The sequence below is a fragment of the Hyaena hyaena genome, unplaced genomic scaffold (assembly GCF_003009895.1).
Source record: "Hyaena hyaena isolate Hyena2069 unplaced genomic scaffold, ASM300989v1 scaffold_424, whole genome shotgun sequence".
Classification (NCBI taxonomy): Eukaryota; Metazoa; Chordata; class Mammalia; order Carnivora; family Hyaenidae; genus Hyaena; species Hyaena hyaena.
In genome coordinates, this window is record NW_024081054.1 from 1578887 (window position 1) to 1593292 (window position 14406).

The window sequence follows — 14406 nt, forward strand, 5'->3', positions numbered from 1 at the left end:
GAGACATAAAGAGATTGCCAGACAAACAAAAACTAATGGAGTTTGCAACCATTAAACCAGCCTTGCAAGAAATATTAAAGACGATGTCTTGGGTGGAAAGGAAAGATCAAATGTGAAAAAGGAAAGAGAGAAATAGAGAAAATCACCAGAAACAATGACAAAGCAAGTGATAAAATGGCACTAAACACAGATCTATCAATAATTACTCTGAATGTAAATGGACTAATCAAAAGACAGGGAGTCAGAATGGATTAAAAAAAGAACCAAGATCCATCTATATGCTGCCTACAAGAGACTCATTTATTTAGAACTAAAGACACCTGCAGATTGAAAGAAAGGGGGTAGAGAAACATTTATCATGAAAATGAACACCAAAAGAAAGTTGGAGTAGTTATCCCTATATTGAAAAAAATAGATTTTAAAACAAATACTGTAAGAAAAGACAAAGAAGGACATTATATCATAATAAAGGTGACTACCCAAGAAGAAGATTTAACAATTTTAAATATTTATACCTCCAACATGAGAGCTTCCACATATATAGAAATATTAATAACAAACGTAAAGGAACTCATTGATGATAATACAAAAAATAGTAGGGGACTTTAACACTCCTCTTATAACAAAGGACAGATTGTCTAAGCAGAAAATCAACAAGGAAACAAGCCTTGAATGACAGGGTAAAACAAATGGACTTAACAGATATATTCAGAATGTTCCATTCTAAAATATCAGAATATACATTCTTTTCAAATGCATGTGGGAAATTACCCAGAATAAATCCCATGCTAGGTCACAAATGATGTCTCAACAAATACAAAATGATTGAGACTACCATGGATATTTTCTAACCAAAACCTATAAAATGTCAAATCAACTATAAGAAAAAATTGGAAAGACCACAAATACATGGAGTTTAAACATGTTCATAAACAATGGAAAAGTCAGGAGTGCCTAGGTAGCTCAGACAGTTAAGCGTCCGACTTTGGCTCAGGTCACGATCTCACGGTTCATGGGTTCGAGCCCCGCATGGGGCTCTATGCTGACAGCTAGCTCAGAGCCTGGAGCCTGCTTCAGATTCTTTATCTCCCTCTCTCTCTGACCCTCCCCTGCTCATGCTGCCTCTCTCTCTCTCTCAGAAATAAATAAAACATTTTTAAAAAACAAACAAACAAACAAAAAAAACAATGGAAGAGTCAACCAGGAAATCAAAGAAGAAATAAAAAAACACATGAAACAAATTAAAATGGAAACACAATAGTACAAAATGTTTGAGATGCATAAAAAGTGATTGTAGGAGGGAAATATATGGCAATACAAGCCTAGAACAGAAGCAAGAAAATTATCAAGCAACTAATTCTTAAACCTAACAGAGCTAGGAAAAGAAACACACACACAACAAATGAAGCCTAAATGCAGAAGATGGGAAATAATAAATATTAGAGCAGAAAGAAAATGATATAGAAATTGAACAATAACAACAAGAACAATACAACAAATCAATGAAACCAGGAGCTCTTTGAAAAAATTAATAACAGTGATACAATCTTAGCCACATTTATCAAAAAGAAAATAAAAAGGAACCAAATAAATAAAATCAAAAATGAGAGGGGCAAGATGGCGGAGAAATAAGGAGCTCTGTACTTGCACTCGCGCCCATACATCACACAGAAAAGATCTGAAGCCATTGGAAACCTTACAAAACCTGAGATTGGGAGAAAAAGGATGCAGAATCCACTGAGAGAGACTTCTAACGTGAGTGCGAACTGGGGAAGATAAAATTGGGCCGGGATCTGAGACTCCAGGGTTGGAGGCGATCCCCCTCTACCCTCTATGGGGAGTGAGAGGGGAAAAAGAGAGAGTCCGAAACAGAAAAACCTCCGCTCGGTGCATAGAAAGACCGTACTTGCCAAATACCTGCACACCAGGTCCCCTCGCACCAACTGGTCCTGGGGGGGCTGAGCGCACAAACTTATTTGTGCGGGCTCCTGGCAGCTAGACATCAGAGTGGCGGAGCGCCTGCCGCCATTGTAGCTCCTGGGTGGCTGGGGCCCCTGAAAGAGCCGCGTGGACACCAGGCGTCCGCGCTCCTGGCGGGCTGGAACTCGAGAGGGAAGGAAAAGAACTAAAAACTGGGACATTTGCCTGTGAGTTCGTGTTTTGGGTGACGAGCCATAGAGGGAACTGGTTTTCCTCACTCCAGCGGGCTCGGGCTCAGAGCACCCAGCAGGCAAGCCCCTGCCCATACTCACCAGCCCGGCCCAGGGAAGGAAGCAACGATTCTGACTCCACCCCCAGAGCTCGACAGGGGGCCTGGAATTGCCCCGAGGGGGTTGCCTGGGAAGTTGTGTCTAAGGCCATTTCAGTGGGGCGCACAGACTGGGATTGGAGATTGGAACTGGCATGAGTTGAAGAGTGCAACCAACTTTGGCTGCGTCCCCGGTACGGGGAGTTTACACACCCAAAAAAGCGAGGTACAGCGCTTGATTCAAGAAGGGACTGGAGCACCTTCACTCTCCTCCCCTCAACCGCCAAGGCAGAACTCCCGCCTAAGGCATTGGATCACGCCATGCCCATCCCTGCTTGAGAGCTGCCCTCCACCCCCCCTTTTTTTTTCTTTTTTCTTCTTCTTTCTCTTTCCTCTCTTTTTTCCCCAGAACACTGACCTGATTAACTCTGGTCGCCAGCTTCCTTAAACAATCACAACGAGTCCATTCTGTAAATGTAAATTCTACACCTATCGACATTTTCATCTCTTTCTCTCAGGAGTAATTAGACTATATAGTTTCTCTGGATAATTCCAGCATCCTTTTCTCACCTATCCAACCATATTCTACCCTTTACCTCTTTGAAAAAAGCTTCTTATCCCTTCTGCCTGTTCATTCTATTTCCAATTTTGCTTCATCCCTCCCTGTCTTCTCTCTCTTTCTCTATGCTCTTCAACCAGCACTGCATACACACGGCTATTTAACTGTAGCTGGGAAATCCAGGTATATGCTTTCAACCGTCCTTTGTCCATCGGTTTTCTTCTTTTTTCCTTTTCTTTTCCCCTTTTTGACCCTTTTATGTATTTTATAATCCCTATTATTCACCCTCCCTACTCCGTCTTTTCTCTTAAATTTTCTGTTTTCCTTCTCGCTTTGCACGTTAGTTGAATTATCCAGTGTGTTTGTGTGCTCCTGCTCCCTGTGTGTTTGTCTGTCTGTTTTCTTTTACAGGGCTACCTCAAGAAACAAGCCAGAGTACACAAGGTGGAGAGTCCCAAATATCACTGCGAATAGGAAAATAAAATAACCAAGGTCCCGACAAGAGAGACCAAGAGATACCATTCAAAAAACACTCTCTGAAAGGATAGGCCCTGGAAAGTCAAAGAATCTTCTTGGATTTAGCAGCGCTCATAGTTATAGAGAGCATAACAGGTCTTTAAAACCAACAAGAGCCGGAAAGCTAACTAAAATGACGAAACGAAAGACCTCTCCTCCAAAGAAACTCCAAGAAGAAATGACAGCTAATGAACTGCTCAAAACAGATATCAGCAGCATCACTGAACAAGATTTTAGAATAATAATGGTAAAATTAATAGCTGGGCTTGAAAAAAACATAGGGGACATCAAAGAAACTATGGCTACAGACAGAATGGAAAATAAAAATAGGCATGAAGAATTAAAAAATGCGATAAATGAGATCCATAATAAATTAGAGGCCTCCAATGCACGGATTGAAGAGGCAGAAAGGAGAATAAGTGATTTAGAAGACACCATTATAGAAAAACAAGAAGCTGACAAAAAAAGAGACAAACTGATCCAGGAACAGGAAAGAAGAATTCGAGAGCTCAGCGATACGGTCAAACGCAACAATATCCGTATCATAGGAATCCCAGAAGAGGAAGAGAGAGGGAAAGGTGCTGAAGGAGTCCTGGAACAAATTATAGCAGAGAACTTCCCCGACCTGGGGAAGGAAGTAAATGTGGAAGTACAAGAGGCTCAGAGGACTCCCCTCAGACGTAACCTGAATCGATCTTCTGCACGACATATCATAGTGAAAATGGCCAAATACAAGGACAAAGAGAGAATTTTGAAAGCAGCTAGGGAGAAAAGGGCCCTAACATACAAAGGGAAACCTATCAGAGTGGTGACAGACCTATCTACTGAAACTTGGCAGGCTAGAAAGGAATGGCAGGAAATCTTCAATGTGATGAACAGTAAAAATATGCAGCCAAGAATCCTCTATCCAGCAAGCCTGTCATTCAAAATAGAAGGAGAGATAAAAACCTTTCCAAATAAACAGAAATTGAAAGAATTTGTCACCACGAAGCCAGCCCTACAAGAAATCCTGAGGGGGATGCTCTGAAGGAAAGGTTGCAAGGAACAAAGATACCAGAGACACCACCACAAACATGAACCCTACAAAAGATACAAAGACTCTAAACCCACATATTTCAATAATAACACTGAATGTAAATGGGCTGAATGCTCCAATCAAAAGACATAGGGTAGCAGAATGGATTAAGAAACAAAATCCATCAATATGCTGTCTACAAGAAACTCATTTTAGACGGGAAGATACCTTCAGATTAAAAGTAAGGGGATGGAGAAATATATATCATGCTACAGGAAATCAAAAGAAAGCCGGAGTAGCGATACTTATATCAGACAAACTGGACTTTAAATTAAAGACAATCACAAGAGATGAAGAAGGGCACTACATAATAATTACAGGGTCCATCCATCAGGAAGAACTAACAATCATAAATGTCTACGCACCGAATATGGGAGCACCTAAATATCTAAAACAATTAATCACAAACAGAAACAAGCTTATAGATAAGAATGTGCTAATAGCAGGGGACTTTAATACTCCGCTTACAGCAATGGATAGGTCAACCAGACAGAAAATCACTAAAGAAATAATGGACTTGAAAGACACATTGGACCAGATGGATCTGACGGATATATTTAGAACTTTACATCCTGAGGCCAGGGAATTTACTTTCTTCTCAAGTGCGCATGGCACATTCTCCAAGATAGATCACATACTGGGACATAAAGCAGCCCTCAATAAATATAAAAGAATAGAGATCATACCATGCACACTGTCAGATCACAATGCTTTGAAACTTGAAATCAATTACAGGAAGAAGTCTGGAAAACCGCCAAAAACATGGAGGTTAAAGAACACCCTTCTAAAGAATGAATGGGCCAATCAGGCAATTAGAGAGGAAATTAAAAAATATATGGAAACAAATGAAAATGAAAACACAACAATTCAAAATCTATGGGATGCGGCCAAGGCAGTCCTAAGAGGAAAGTACATTGCTCTCCAGGCCTATTTCAAGAGATTAGAAAAAGCACAAGTCCAAAATCTAACAGCTCACCTAAAGGAGCTAGAGGCAGAGCAACAAGAACGCCCTAAACCCAGTAGAAGAAGAGAAATAGTAAAAATTAGAGCAGAAATAAACAACATAGAGACCAAAGAAACAATTGAACAGATCAATGAAACCAAGAGTTGGTTTTTTGAAAAAGTAAACAAAATTGACAAACCTCTAGCCAGGCTTATCAAAAAGAAAAGAGAGAGCACCCAAATAGACAAAATTATGAATGAAAATGGACTTATTACAACCAACCCCTCAGAAATACAAGCAATTATCAGGGAATACTATGAAAAATTATATGCCAACAAATTGGACAACTTAGAAGAAATGGACAAATTCCTAAACACACACTCACTACCAAAATTCACACGGGAAGAAATAGAAAACCTGAACAGACCCATAACGAGTGAAGAAATCGAATCAGTGATCAAAAATCTCCCAACAAATAAGAGCCCTGGACCTGATGGTTTCCCTGGGGAATTCTACCAGACATTTAAAACAGAATTAATCCCAATTCTTCTCAAGCTATTCCAAAAAATAGAAGTCGAAGGAAAACTCCCGGACTCATTTTATGAAGCCAGCATCACTCTGATTCCCAAGCCAGACAGAGATCCAACAAAAAAAGAGAACTATAGGCCAATATCCTTGATGAATACGGATGCAAAAATTCTCAACAAGATCCTTGCAAATCGAATCCAGCAGCATATCAAAAGAATCATCCACCAAGATCAAGTGGGATTCATTCCTGGGTTACAGGGCTGGTTCAACATTCGCAAATCAATCAATGTGATCCATCATATCAATAAAAGAAAAGATAAAAACCATATGATCCTGTCAATAGATGCAGAAAAAGCATTTGACAAAATACAGCATCCCTTCTTAATAAAGACTCTCGAGAAAGTTGGGATAGAAGGAACCTACTTAAACATCATCAAAGCCATCTATGAGAAGCCTTCAGCTAACATCATCCTCAACGGGGAAAAACTGAGAGCTTTCCCCCTGAGATCAGGAACACGACAGGGATGTCCACTCTCACCACTGTTGTTTAACATAGTGCTGGAAGTCCTAGCATCAGCCATCAGACAACAAAAGGAAATCAAAGGCATCAGAATTGGCAAAGAGGAAGTCAAACTTTCACTCTTCGCAGATGACATGATACTCTACATAGAAAACCCGACAGACTCCACCAGAAGCCTACTAGAACTGATCCAAGAATTCAGCCAAGTTGCAGGGTACAAAATCAACGTACAGAAATCGGTTGCATTTTTATACACCAATAATGAAGCAACAGAAAGAGAAATCAAGAAACTGATCCCATTCACAATTGCACAAAAAACCATAAAATACCTCGGAATAAACCTAACCAAGGATACAAGAGATCTGTATGATGAAAACTATAGAAAACTTATGAAGGAAATTGAAGAAGACACAAAGAAATGGAAAAACATTCCATGCTCATGGATAGGAAGAATAAATATAGTTAAGATGTCATTACTACCTAAAGCACTCTACACATTCAATGCAATTCCAATCAAAATTGCACCAGCATACTTCTCAAAACTAGAACAAACTATCCAAAAATTTGTATGGAACCACAAAAGACCCCGAATAGCCAAAGTAATACTGAAAAATAAAACCAAAACGGGAGGTATCACCATCCCAGACTTCAGCCTCTACTACAAAGCTGTCATCCTCAAGACAGTATGGTATTGGCACAAAAACAGACACATAGACCAATGGAACAGAATTGAGAACTCAGAAGTGGACCCAAAAGTATACAGCCAACTGATCTTTGACAAAGCAGGAAAGAATATCCAATGGAAAAAAGACAGCCTTTTTAACAGATGGTGTTGGGAGAACTGGACAGCAACATGCAGAAGAATGAAACTAGATCATTTTCTCACACCATGCACAAAAATCAACTCAAAATGGATAAAGGACCTGAACGTGAGACAGGAAACTATCAACACCCTAGAGGAGAAAGCAGGAAACAACCTCCTTGACCTCCACCGCAGCAACTTCTTACTTGACACATCCCCAAAAGCAAGGGAATCAAGAGCAAAAATAAACTGTTGGGACCTCATCAAGATTAAAAGCTTCTGCACAGCCAAGGAAACAACCCAGAAAATTAATAGGCAACCAACGGAATGGGAAAAGATAGTTGCAAATGACATATCAGATAAAGGGTTAATATCCAGAATCTATAAGGAACTCACCAAACTACACGCCCGAAAAACAAACAACCCAGTGAAGAAATGGGCAGAAGACATGAACAGACACTTCTCCAAAGAGGACATCCAGATGGCCAACAGACACATGAAACGATGCTCAGCATCCCTCCTCATCAGGGAAATACAAATCAAAACCACACTGAGATACCACCTCACGCCAGTCAGAGTGGCTAAAATGAGCAAATCAGAGAACTCTAGATGCTGGCGAGGATGTGGAGAAACGGGCACCCTCCTACACTGTTGGTGGGAATGTAAACTGGTACAGCCCCTCTGGAAAACAGTGTGGAGGTTCCTCAGGAAACTAACAATAGAACTCCCTTATGACCCAGCAATAGCACTGCTAGGAATTTACCCAAGGGATACAGAAATGCTGAGGCATAGGAGCACATGTACCCCAATGTTCATAGCAGCACTCTCCACAATAGCTAAAACATGGAAAGAGCCTAAGTGTCCATCAACAGATGAATGGATCAAGAAGATGTGGTTTATCTATACCATGGAATACTACATGGCAATGAGAAAGAATGAAATCTGGCCATGTGTAGCAACATGGATGGACCTTGAGGGTGTTATGCTGAGCGAAATAAGTCAGGCAGAGAAGGACAAATATCATATGTTTGCATGTATAGGATTAGGAGGAACTTGACGGAGGAACAAGGGGGAGAAGAAGGGGGGAAATGGTGGGGGAAAGGGAGAGACGCAAACCATGAGAGACTTTTGAATGCTGACAAAAACTGAGGACTGATGGATGTGAGGGGGAGGGGGGATGGGCATGGAGGAGGGCACTTGTGGGGATGAGCACTGAGTGTTATCCTGAAACTAATTTGACAATAAACTATTTGTAAAAAAAAAAAAATGAGAGAGGAGAAAGAACAACCAATACCACAGAAATACAATTATAAGAGCATATTATAAAAAAAACTAATTGCTAACAACTAGGACAATCTGAAAGAAATGGATAATTTTTTAGAAACATAAACTACCAGAACTGAAATAGGAAGGAACAGAAAATTTCAACTGAAGTAGGAAAGAAATTGAAACATTAGTAAAAAATCTCTGAGCAAACAAAATTCCAGAGCCAAATGGCTTTCCAAAGAAGTTCTCCCAAAATTTTTTAATGTTTATTTATTTTTGAGAGAGAGAGAGAGACAGAGATAGAAAGAGAGAGAGGGAGAGAATACCAAGCTGGCTCTGCACTGTTAGTGCAGAGCCCAGTGCAGGACTTATTCTCAGAAACAGTGAAATCATTACCTGAGCCGAAATCAAGAGACAGATGCTTAACAGATTGAGCATGAAGGCCCCCCTCTACCAAACATTTAAAGACTAGTTAATGCTTATTCTTCTCACACTGTTATATTTTCACAGTATTCTAAATAATAGAAATAGAAGGAAAACTTTCAACTCATCCTTTGAAGCTAGCACTATCCTTATTCTAAAACAAAGACTCAACTGTAAAAGAGAATGACCGACCAGTAACCCTGACCAACATGGATGTAAAAATTCTCAACAAAATACTAGCCAATTGACTCCAACAGTACATTAAAAGAATTATTCACCACATTCAAGTGGGATTTATATCTGTACTGCAAGGGTGATTCAATATTCACAAATCAATAAACATGATACACCAATTAATAAAAGGAAGAATTTTTTTCATTCCAATATGACCCTCTTGATACAAAAAGAAATCATTTGACAGGATACAGCAAAAATTCTTGATAAAAATCCTTAACAAAGTAGAGATAGATGGAACATACCTCAACATCATAAAGGCCATATATGAAAGACCCACAGCTAATATCATCCTCAAGGGGGAAAAACAGAACTTTTTCTCAAAGGTAAGGAACAAAACAGGAATGTTCACTCCCAGTACTGTTATTTAGCATAACAGTAGAAGTCTTAGCCTCAGCAATCAGACAATGAAAAGGAAAAGGAATAAAAGGCATTCAAATCAGCAAGGAAGAAGTCAGGCATTCACTATTTGCAGATAATGTGATACTATATATAGCAAACCCAAAAGTTCTAATTCTAGTTTTGCTAGCACTAAAACAGAAATTCACTAAAGCTGCAGGATACAAAATCAATGTACAGAAACCTGTTGCATATCTACACACCAATAATAAAACAGCAGAAAGAGAAAATAAGGAATCAATTACTTTTACAATTGCACCAAAAAACATAAGATACCTAGGAATAAGCCAAACCAAAGAAGTAAAAGATCTGTACTCCAAAAACTATAAAACACTGATGAAAGAAATTGAAGATGATCCAAGGAAATGGGAATAAAAAACATGCTCATGGATTGGAAGAAAAAAATATTGTTAAATTGTTAAAACTGTAAAAATTGTTAAAAATTGTTAAAATTATATTACCCAAAGCAATCCACTTATTTAATACAATCTCTATTAAAAAAAACAAGCATTTTTCACAGAGCTAAACAAACCATCCTGAAATCTGTATGGAACCACAGAAGACCCTAAATAGTCAAAGCAATCTTGAAAAAGAGAACCAAATCTGAAGGCATCACAGTTCTGTACTTCAAAGTATATTACAAAGCTGTAGTGATCAAGACAGTAGGGTACTTGCACAAAAATAGATACATAGATTAATAGAACAGAATAGAAAATCCAAAAATGAACCCACAGCTATATGGTCAATTAATCTTGGGCAAAACAGGAAAGATTATCCAATGAAAGAAAGTCTCTTCAACAAATGGTGCTGAGAAAAACGGACAGCAACATGCAGAAGAATAAAACTGGACCACTCTCTTCTACCATACACAGAAATAAATTCAAGATAGATAAAGGCATAAATGTGAAACCTAAAACCATCGAAATCCTAGAGGAGAACACTGGCAGTAACCTCTTTGATATCAGCCATCGCAACTATTTTCTAGATATGTCTCTTGAGGCAAGGGAAACAAAAGCAAAATTAAACTATTGGGATTTAATGAAAATAAAAATCCTCTGCATAGCAAAGGTAACAATCAACAAAACTAAAGGGCAACCTTCAGAACGGGAGAAGATATTTGCAAATGATGTATCTGAAAAAGGGTTACTATTGAAAATATATATTGAACTTATCAAATTCACCCCCTACAAAAAATAATCCAGTTAAGAAATGGGCAGAAGACATGAATAAACTTTTTCCAAATAAGACATGCAGATGGCTACCTGACACATGAAAAGATCCTCAATGTCACTTATCATCAGGGAAATACAAATCAATGCTACAATGAGATATCACCTCACACTTGTCAGAATGGCTAAAGTTAACACAGGAAACAACAAGTGGTGGTGAAGTTGTGGAGCAAGGGGAACCCTCTTACACTGTTGGTGGGAATGCAAACTGGTGCAGCAACTATGGAAAAAAACATGGAGGTTACCCCCAAAAAGTTAAAAATAGATCTACTCTGTGACCAAGCAATTGCACAACTAGGTATTTACTGAAAGGATACAAAAATACTGATTCAAAAAGGCACATGTACTCGATGTTTATAGCAGCACTGTCAAAAATAGCCAAATTCTAGAAAGAGCCCAAATGTCCATTGACTGATGAATGAACAAGTGGTGTGTATATGTATGTGTGTGTACATATATGTATATATGTATATTATGTACACACATACATATACACAAGCATACATGCATATATGTGGAATAAAAATATGTGTATACATCATATATATAAATGGAGTCATATATATCATATATATAAACCATATATATAAAAATCAAATCATATATATAAATGGAATCAAAACAAAGAATCAAATATTGCCATTTGTAATGACTAGAGTGTATTATGCTAAGTGAAATAAGTCAGAGAAAGGCAAATACTATTATTTCACTTACCTGTAGAATTTAAGAAACAAAACATATATATGGAGGAAAGAAAAAAAGAGAGAGGTGTGAAAAGATTCTCAACATCACTCATCATCAGGGAAATGCAAACTAAAATTGCAATGAGATATTACCTCACACTAGTCAGAATAGCTAAAATAAGCAACACAGGAAACAATAGGTGTTGGTAAGGATGCAGAAAAAAAGGAACCCTCTTACACTCTTGGTGGGAATGCAAACATGTGTAGCCACTCTGGAGAACAGTACGGATGCTCCTCATAAAGTTAAAAACAGAATGACCCTACAATCCAGCAATTGCACTACTAGGTATTTACCTAAAGGATACAAAAAAGCTAATTTGAAGGGATACATGCACCCCAGTGTTTATAGTAGCATTATGAACAATAGTGAAATTATGAAAAGTGCTCAGATATCCATCGACTGATGAATGAAAACAGAAGTGGTGTGTGTGTGTGTGTGTATCTGTGTGTATATATGATTTATTTACATAGCTTTGAGTTACAGCACTCCAATTTCAGCACTTTAACTATATTAGTACATTGTCTTCTTTCCTCCATATTGTATGATGAGAAAATAGCTGCTAATGTAATTGTGTATTCCTTTTACATAATGACTTGCTTCTTGCTGCTTTCAAGATTCTGTCTTTGTCTTTGATTTTTGACAGTTTGTTTATAATTTGTCTTGGTATGCTGTCTCTTTGAGTTATCCTATTTAGGAATTTTTTGAGGTAACCGGATGTGCAGATTCATATATTTCATCATATTTATGGAGTTGTCATTCATTATTTCTTAAGATATTATCTCTGGCCCTTTTCCTCTTTTTCTTCTTTTTGGGATTCCCATAATGCCCATGGTGATAGATTCCTTCAACTTTGTTCATTATTCTTTATTCTTCTGTGCATCAATCTGTTAATTTCAGTTGTTCTACATTTAAGTTCTCCTCTGTCTGTCCAGGTATATATTTTAAACCCTTTAGTAACATTTTTATTTAAGATACTATACTTTTTAGATCCCAAATTTTATTTGGTGTCTTTCTATATTATAGATTTATTTATTGATATTCCATAGCTATTTGTTTTCCTGATTTCATTTTCTTCTTATCTATGATTTTATTCAGATCTTTGGGCACATTTAAACTGTTAAAGTCTTCGTGTAGTAAGTCCAATGCCTGGGATCCTTCATGGATGTCTCCTATCAATTTCTTTTTTATCAGTGACTAAGCAATACTTTCAGGTTTCTTTGTTTTGTTTTGTTTTGGCATGCTTTGTTCTTATTTATTCAAACTGGATATTTTGAATATTGTATTAATCATCTCATCCCTCCATCCAGGATTGCTATTATTTCTGCTGTTAAGACTGCAGTCATCAATTTATTCTGTGACCTTTCCCAAACAATTTTTGCAAAGATTATTTCCCGTCTTGTGTGTGATCACTGCAGTCTCTATTCCATTATCTCCTCAGCCACTATTTTCATTTCCTTAGATGCCTGTATCCAATTTAAAAAAATAAAAAGTAAATTTTTAAAGAGTATCCTTTTAAACTCCTTGCAACAATGACTCCTTCAGCCCATGTGGGTTAAATCAACGGCCTCTGTATAACTCTTCAGAAATTAATGGCAGCAATCAACATGTGAAAGCCAAATTTTAGGAGGTGAAGTTCCCTATTTCCCCAAGCTGGCATCAGCAAGTCACACTCAGAGTGTGGTCTGACGTACCCATAGGAATAGGAAATGGTAGCTGCAGAAAGAATCTCAAAATTCAGCAGACTCTGAGTCTTTCTTCATCAAGAATTTCCCTGAAAACCTCACTGATTCTCAAGTCCTAAAATAGTTGCTTCAGACAGTTCCTGCTAGTTCAATAGTTGTCTCAGTGGAGGGACCAAAACTTAAAAGCTTCCCAAATTGCCATATTCTGTGATATACAGGCATCATTTAATGTTAATATTCAATCACTCCCTTTTAGAGATAATTTGTGAAATATTTTTATATAAAAATATTACTGCTTTTAATTCATTTCTAAATTAGAACCAGGAGTCTTGAATATTAGAATGGAAACTTTGGGTAAGTGCCATCTCAGCTACATGATCCAAAAACCAAATTTGCCTTTTTTTCTCTCTTTAGATATTTTTAGGCAACCAATTTACTAGAGTAAATATGATTTTATTAAAGGTAATATTATTGGACTGAGAAGAAGAAAGCTAGGGCAGCATGGAGCAGAAGGAGGTAGAATCAACTTAATTTGCTGCACCAGATAAAGATATTAATCAAAATACACTTGAGATTTCAAAATATCTGGGTGGTATTTAAAGTAAGATTTAGCAATCCGGGCAATCATGGATTTGTATTTTTTTTATATTTAATAATGTAAAATTTAATAGAACGTTCTTACTTGATAAGATAAAAGAATGTAGCTAATATGGGACCCTCTTACATCATGGTTAGACATACATTCATCTCTTTTGACAAGAAATCTATAATTAATGTCCTCATTTCTATAATAGAATTCTCCTATGTTTCTGTCAACTAAGTCACAAAAGCCTCATACATTTTCTTTTATAATCTTTGTTTGATTTGAGATACTGTGATTTTACTGTTTGCCCTTGCAGGAAGAATTGACTCAAATATTTAGTAAATATTTGATATTCTGACATTCTCTGAGAGAAAGCAAATTATTAGAAGAAAGGGTATTTGTTGTTTTATGTTGATGTTATTCCTCTTAGTATTGCACATGTCCGTGTTTACACACACAGCACTATACATACTCTGAACACCTTCTGACTAATGTCAACATTTACAATTTCACATGCAGAAGAAAAAAGGAAGACTGAATAGGGTTAGTTCCAGTGAGATGAGTGAAGAACTTCCTGCAGGGGAAAAATTTAAGGATAAATTACTAAAATTCAGTAATAAAGATAAAGTATTTAATGTGTATTTTAAAATAAAAA